At 37.1% G+C, this 8,116-nt stretch overlaps 1 pseudogene; it reads left to right on the top strand.

Annotated features, from left to right (window-relative positions):
• Nucleotides 1-6,096: 6,096 nt before the first annotated feature.
• LOC117312173 (syntenin-1 pseudogene) lies at nucleotides 6,097-7,822 on the top strand (annotated as a pseudogene).
• The last annotated feature ends 294 nt before the right edge of the window (nucleotides 7,823-8,116 follow it).

Below are 8,116 nucleotides of genomic sequence, written 5' to 3'. Positions count from 1 at the left end.
ATGTGGGAGGAATACTGAAAGAGTGTTGTGTCATAAAGGCCATAGGAGGAGAGTTTCAAGAAAGGATGATTTGTTATGTTAAGTGTTGCAGAGTTGTAAAGGCCAAAGAGGATTTGGTTTGTTACTAACTGATCAGATGATGACCCCTGAGATAGTATAGCTTCAGACAACACTATAGTGTGTAAATTAATGGAGGGCAAAAGCCAGATTATAAGGAGTTTGGAATGAGTAGTGAATGAGGAAGTTGAGGTGGCAAGCATTTGAAAAAGTTTGATGGTGAGAAAGAGAGACAGCAGATAGCATCTCAGAAAAGGAGGAAGATTTCCCCAACATTCTTTTTTTTATTGTTGTTGTGGTGGTGGTAGTAGTTTTGTTTTGAGAACAAAGAGACTATTGACAGGTTTAACTGAAGATGAAGAAGGCAGAGAGAAGAGTCATTTGAACAGAGTGCTCTCCAAGGGGTTGCCTCATTGAGGAGATTCCTATGGCTGTCCATCACCAAAGAAAACAAACTATCATGACAACAAAAGTCTTTCAGTCTTCTGCATTATGAAATAGAACGCTTAATAGTAGTACTTGAACATCTGGTTTGTAAAAAGAGAAATTAGAAGGTGACATCACTACCTTGTAAAAGGACTAAAAAAGGATTGTTGGGTAGTTTTGAGTGCTAATTTCTCAAGTATTTCTCTACAGGTCATTAAATGCCCAACAACGTAAACTATCTAAAGCTATAGTATTCCAAACCAGTGCTGATTAAGTATCACCAGAAATTAAGATAAAGCAAGCTGAAATAATGCTTTTTAGTGTTATTTAAGGACATTATTATTTAGGTATATTCACATTTCTGGTTTAAATTTTTTCACTTTACCAAAAAGGAAGCTAAGTCACCATTCTGTCCTGTTAAATATAAATACCTGGGTCCCTCAATGGGACCCTGAATTGTTTTGTCTTGTAGGAATGCCCCATCAGAAAAGTCATTTGAACCACCTGAGTGGGCTGTAATATGGGCAAGCAATGGGCAAGGAGATGACATCACTCTAGGAAGTTCTGAATGCATATGACCTTCAAGAAAATTAATGATACACCTCTGGTCAATATTTTATTGAAAAGTGCTGTATGAGATAAAAATGAAAATCTTTAAGTTCTGTAACAGGTTTTAGATTATCAAAGGTGATGTAGCACCTACTTAGAGAAAGTACTCTGATTTTTAAGTAGTGTACACACTGCTGGAAGTGGTTTAGGGATTATGACAGTATAGTGCTGAGATATATGACAGGGGCAAGAATATCCTTGGGTTATTTAGAATGAAAGTACAAGGTATTTTCAGATATTTGAACTCTGCAGAGTTGCAGAAGGACCTGATCAAGTATTTATTTGTGTTCTGACCAGCACCTGTGTTTGAAAAATTATTCAGGATTGGAGAAAAACACCAAAAACACTGAAAAGGAGTAGAGGGAACAGTGCTCAGTACTCACACAGGGCCAGAAATAGTGTGTTCTCACTAGACTAGAAAATATCATAATTCATAGGTGGAGTACTCAAAGATTTTTGCTTCTATAGTGAGAAATAATTAGATCTAGAATAAACACAGTTCTGGTTCTGCCTAACAAATTTTAAAGGCAAGATCTGAAATGATCAAACTGTTTTCAAGTAACTTAACTGCATCCTAAAACAAAGCTCAAGAGTATTTTTAGAACAACAAAATATTCAGCATTCAACAAAATAAAATGCACAATGTCTGGCGCCCCATCAAAACTTACCAGACATGCAAAGGCGCAGGGAAATATGACCCATAATGAGGAGAAAAATCAATCAAAACCAATCTATAACTGGTACAGATGTTAGAATTAGCAGGTGGGCATTTAAACAGTTACAAAACTATATTCTATATGTTCGATAAAATTAGAATATAGAAGACATAAAACAGTCCCAGATCCACTTCTAGAGATCAAAATTACAATGTCGGAGATAATAAATACAATAAATGGAGTTAATGGCAGATTAGACATTGCAGAAAAAAATAATAAACCTGAAGACACAGAAATAGAAATAATCCAAAATGAAACACAGAGAAAAAAGGAATAAAAAATGAACAGAGTGTCAGTGAACCTTCAGGCAACTTAAAGCAGCTTAATGTAGATGTAATACAAGTTCCTGAAAAAGGAAAATACAGAAAAGTATTTGAAGAAATAATGGTTGAGAGTTTTCCAAATTTAGTGAAAATTATAAACCTACAGATTCAAGAAATTTGTTGAAATCCAAACACAAGCAACTTGAAGAAAACTACACAAAGGCACATCATTATCAAATTGCTAAAAAGTGATAGAGAAAATCTTATAAGTGGTAAAGGGTGATATACTATGCATAGAGGAACAAAGATAATGATGGTAACAGATTTTTCATCATAAACAATGCAGTTGAGAAGACGGTGACTCAACATCTTGATGTACTAAAATGAAAAACTGTTGCTGAGAATTATATACCCAGTAAAAATATCTTTGAGAAACATAGGTGAATTTTTAGACATGCAAAAGCCTAAAGAATTCATGAGCAGAACTGCATAACAAGAAATGTTAAAACAAACAAACAAACAAACTTGTTTAATCAGAAGGAAAAAGACAGCAGATGGAAATATGGATCTGCACAGTGAAATGAAGAGCACTGGACATGCTAACTACATGGGTAAATATATAAGATATTCTTCTTATTTAAATATTTTGAAAGAAATTAAATATTAAAAAGATAATAACAATGTGGTGTGAGGTTTATAACATATTGTGGTAGGGAGAATTTAAAAAATATCCCCCAAAGAATGTTTTTCCTATGTTTTCCTCTAAGAGTTTTATAGTGTCTGCTCTTACATTTAGGTCTTTAATCCATTTGGAGTTTATTTTTGTGTATGGTGTTAGGTAGTTTTCTAATTTCATTATTTTACATGTAGCTGTCCAGTTTTCCCAGCACCACTTATTGAAGAGGCTGTCTTCTCCATTGTATGTTCCTGCCTCCTTTGTTGTAAATTAGGTGACCATATGTGCATGAGTTTATCTCTGGTCTTTCTATCCTGTACCATTGATCTATATTTCTGTTTTTGTGCCAGTACCGTACTGTCTTGATTACTGTAGCTTTGTAGTATAGTTTGAGGTCGGGGAGCCTGAATCCTCCAGCTCCATTCTTCTTTCTCAAGATTGCTTTGGCTATTCGGGGTCTTTTGTGTTTCCATATGAATTGTAAAATTTTTTGTTCTAATTCTGTGAAGAATGCCATTGGTAGTTTGATAGGGATTGCATTGAATCTGTAGATTGCTTTGGGTAGTATAGTCATTTTCACAATGTTGATTCTTCTAATCCAAGAACATGGTATATTTCTCCATCTGTTTATGTCATCTATGATTTCTTTCATCAGTGTTTTATAGTTTTCTGAGTACAAGTCTTTTGTCTCCTTAGGTAGGTTTATTCCTAGGTATTTTATTCTTTTTGTTGTGATGGTAAATGGGATTGTTTCCTTAATTTCTCTTTCTGATTTTTCATTGTTAGTGTATAGGAATGCAAGAGATTTCTGTGCATTAATTTTGTATCCTGCAACCTTACCAAATTCGTTGATTAGTTCTAGTAGTTTTCTGATGGCATCTCTAGGATTTTCTATGTATAGTATCATGTCATCTGCAGACAGTGACATAAACCACAGAAAGATCTTTTGTGATCCACCTCCTAGAGTAATGGAAATAAAAACAAAAATAAACAAATGGAACCTAATTAAACTTAAAAGCTTTTGCACAGCAAAGGAAACCATAAACAAGATGAAAAGACAACCCTCAGAATGGGAGAAAATATTTACAAATGAAACAATGGACAAAGGATTAATCTCCAAAATATACAAACAGCTCATGGAGCTCAATATCAAAAAAAACAAACAATTCAATTAAAAAATGGACAGAAGACCTAAATAGACATTTCACCAAAGAAGACACACAGATGGCCATGAGGCATATGGAAAGATGCTCAACATCACTAATTATTAGAGAAATGCAAATCAAAACTACAAAGAGGTATCATCTCACACCAGTCAGAATGGCCATTATCAAAAAATCTAGAAACAATAAATGCTGGAAAGGGTGTGGTGAAAAAGGAACTCTCTTGCACTGTTTGTGGGAATGTAAATTGATACAACCACTATGGAGAACAGTATGGAGGTTCCTTAAAAAACTAAACATATGGCCCAGCAACCCCACTACTGGGCATATACCCTGAGAGAACCATAATTCAAAGAGAGACATGCACCCCAATGTTCATTGCAGCACTATTTACAATAGCCAGGACATGGAACCAACCTAAATGTCCATCGACAGGTGAATGGATAAAGAAGACATGGCACATATATACAATTCAATATTAGCCATAAAAAGAAATGAAATTGAGTTATTTGTAGTGAGGTACATGGGCCTGGAGTCTGTCATACAGAGTGAAGTAAGTTAGAAAGAGAAAAACAAATACCATATGCTAACATATACATGGAATCTAAAAGAATGGTACTGATGAACCTAGTGGCAGGGCAAGAATAAAGACATAGACATAGAGAATGGACTTGAGGACATAGTGGGGGAAGGGGAAGCTGGGACGAAGTGAGAGAGTAGAATTGACATACATACACTAACAAATGTAAAATGCATGGCTAGTGGGAAGTAGCAGCATAGCACAGGGAGATCAGCTCAGTGCTTTGTGATGACATAGAGAGGTGGGATAGGGAGGGTGGGAGGGAGACGCAAGACAGAGGGGATATGGGGATATATGTATGCATATGGCTTATTCACTTTGTTGTACAACAGAAACTAACACAGTATTGTGAAGCAATTATACTCCAATAAAGATCTATTTAAAAAAATATCCCCCAAGAACCATGCTCTAATCTCTGGCACCATTGAATATGATGGTATCATTATTGTTGTGTTATATTCTAATGTTCTTCCATGTTATGTTTTATAGCATACCTGACCTTGAGATAGGGAGATTATCCAGGTGGACCTAACTAATTGTATGAATACTTTTAAAAGGAGGGCATTTTTTCCATCTGGTAGCTGAAAGGAAGGCAGAGAGACTGAAAGCACAAGAAGGATTTGATGTATTGGCGCTGGCTTTTTAGATAGAGGAGTTCATGTGCAAAGATTGGAGAGTGGCCTAAAGGAACTGAGAACGACCCCTTGTCTACCATCAACAAGGAAATGGGGACCTCAGCCCTAAAACCACAGGAATTGAATTGTCAGTAAGAAGATTGGGAGAAGACCTCATGCTCCAGATGAGAACACGGTGGGCTTACATCTTGATTTCAGCCTGTGAGACCCCATGCATAATACCGAGCCAGGTCATCCCAGACTTCTCATAGAACTGTGAGATAATAAATGGGTGTGGTGTTAAGCCTCTAAGTTTATGGTAATTTGTTATGCAGAAAACTAGAAAACTAATAAACATATGTAGACGCTAATATACATATATAGAAAGTAATATATATATGTAGAAATAAAACGTGTGACAAAAGTAACACAGAAGCTGCAATGGGCAAATGAATGTATACTGTTGAAACAGAAGTTTTAGTTAATATTGTCAACAAAGGAGATAAAATGCAAATATAAAAAATATTCAATTAATTTAGAAAAAGGCAGAAAATAAAAAAAGAACAAATATTACATGAGACAAATAGAAAAAGCAGCAAGATGATAGGCTTAAATCTAACTGTATCAATAGTCACATTAATTGTAAATGGACTAAACACCCCAATTAAAAGGTAGAAATTGGTAGAAATCACACTGGATTAAAAGGAAGATCTAACTGTATGTTGTCTACAAGAAATGCACTTTAAATACAAAGACACATGAAGATAAAGAATAAAAGGTTGAAAAACGATATGTTAACATTAGTCAAAAGAAAGTTGGAGTGGCTATATTAATAACATAAAGTAGATTTCAGAGCAAAGATTATTACTTGGGTTAAAGAAGGTCATTACATAATAATAGAGGTGTCAATTTATCTGGAAGAAATAATGTTCCTGAAGGTTCATACTCTCGAAAACAGAACAGAGATCTTTGCTTCAAAATACATGAAACAAAAACAGAACTGCGGCGCACCGTTCTCCTCTCTCTGGGTCTTGGAAGTCTGAGCCAGTGACCGGCGGCGGCTGCAGTGTGTGCGTCCCTGCGGCCTCGGAAAATCCTGCAAAAATGTCTCTGTACCCATCTCTTGAAGACCTGAAGGTAGACAAGGTGATTCAGGCTCAGGCTGCCTTTTCTGCAAACCCTGCCAATCCAGCGATTCTATCTGAAGCTTCTGCTCCCATCTCTCAAGATGGAACTCTCTATCCTAAACTGTATCCGGAGCTCTCTCAGTACATGGGCCTGAGTTTAAATGAAGAAGAAATACGTGCAAATATGGCCGTGGTCCCTGGAGCACCAAGTCAGGGGCAGTTGGTAGGAAGAGCTTCCAGCATGAACTATATGGTGGCTCCTGTAACTGGTAATGATACTGGAATCCGCAGAGCAGAAATTAAGCAAGGGATTCGGGAAGTCATTTTGTGTAAGGATCAAGATGGAAAAATCGGGCTCAGGCTTAAATCCATAGATAATGGTATATTTGTTCAGCTAGTCCAGGCCAATTCTCCGTCCTCGCTGGTTGGTCTGCGATTCGGGGACCAGGTGCTCCAGATCAACGGGGAGAACTGTGCTGGCTGGAGCTCCGACCGAGCACACAAGGTGCTCAAGCAGACTTTTGGAGAGAAGATCACTATGACCATTCGTGACAGGCCCTTTGAACGGACAATTACCATGCATAAGGACAGTACTGGACATGTTGGCTTTGTCTTTAAAAATGGAAAAATCACATCCATAGTGAAAGATAGTTCTGCAGCTAGAAACGGTCTTCTCACGGAACACAACATCTGTGAGGTCAACGGACAGAACGTCATTGGATTGAAGGACTCTCAAATCGCAGACATACTGTCAACAGCTGGGAATGTAGTTACTATTACAATCATGCCTGCTTTTATATTTGAACATATTATTAAACGGATGGCCCCGAGCATTATGAAAAGCTTGATGGATCACACCATTCCTGAGGTTTCGAAGCCGCGGCGCAATGGAAACTTCACTCAAGTTCTCCCGTTTACATCTCTGGCAACGTACCTTTCTATTATGCACATGAAGCTTTCTAGGAGCCAGCAGGCGTATTTCCTGTCTTACAGCAGGGCTGGGGATCTTACTGTCCGATCCGGTATCTTGTTCAGACTTCAAGATAGTTGTAGCCTTATCCTGATTTTACAGTTGAAAGACTTACTTTTGTAGACTAGTGTCTTTACTGGAGACCCACTGATACAGGCTCAGCTCTGTTGGAACCAGTCACCTTCAGTCCTGGGTATCAGGTAGTGCTGTTCATATCACTTTAGTTCTATGGTATGTGTGCATTTTTACTGTTACCCATAGTACATTTAGAATGATTACTTTTTTCTTTCAGTTCTGTTTGTATAAAACACCAATTAAGTAACACTGGTTTCATTCCATGTAAGCATTATTATGTAGTGTATGTAGGCTGCAAGAGACTGTATTGACTAGCATTACGTTTTAACTACCTTTACTTAATATGCTTGGACTGTCACCATAACAACGTTAAGCCTCTAGAATAAAAGCCAAACTATTGCTGCCTTTCTCAAACCCCCAGTGCAGTTCTCTGTTAAACGGACACTAGCCCAGAGCAGTGTAATGGTACATGCTGAGCATAGCACAGCTGCTTAGCTGCATTTGAGATTTTCTAGTCCTTGTGTAATGGAAATCTCTCCTCTCAAAGTTACTGGTATCACTTTCTGAGAAATGAATCACTATATAATGTAAAAATTCTTGTGCTCAATAGGAGAAACTTTGACTTCTTTTCCATGTGTAGATTAAGTGGGGTAATACCTGGTTTTAGGCACTTACATGTAACCCAGCTGCTCTGGGATGTCTTAGAATGCTATCATTTGTTCCGTTTCCTGACCCCTCCCTGCAAACAGAATGACAGCGACACTTCATCCTGATTTGTTTTTCCTTCTCTTTGGTTTATGACTATTCTATTTTAATTGAAAATGTATAAATAAAGTTAGA

The sequence above is a fragment of the Tursiops truncatus genome, chromosome 4 (assembly GCF_011762595.2).
Source record: "Tursiops truncatus isolate mTurTru1 chromosome 4, mTurTru1.mat.Y, whole genome shotgun sequence".
Classification (NCBI taxonomy): Eukaryota; Metazoa; Chordata; class Mammalia; order Artiodactyla; family Delphinidae; genus Tursiops; species Tursiops truncatus.
The sequence above is the reverse complement of the archived record's forward strand: the minus strand, read 5'-3'. Positions and strand labels throughout refer to the sequence as shown.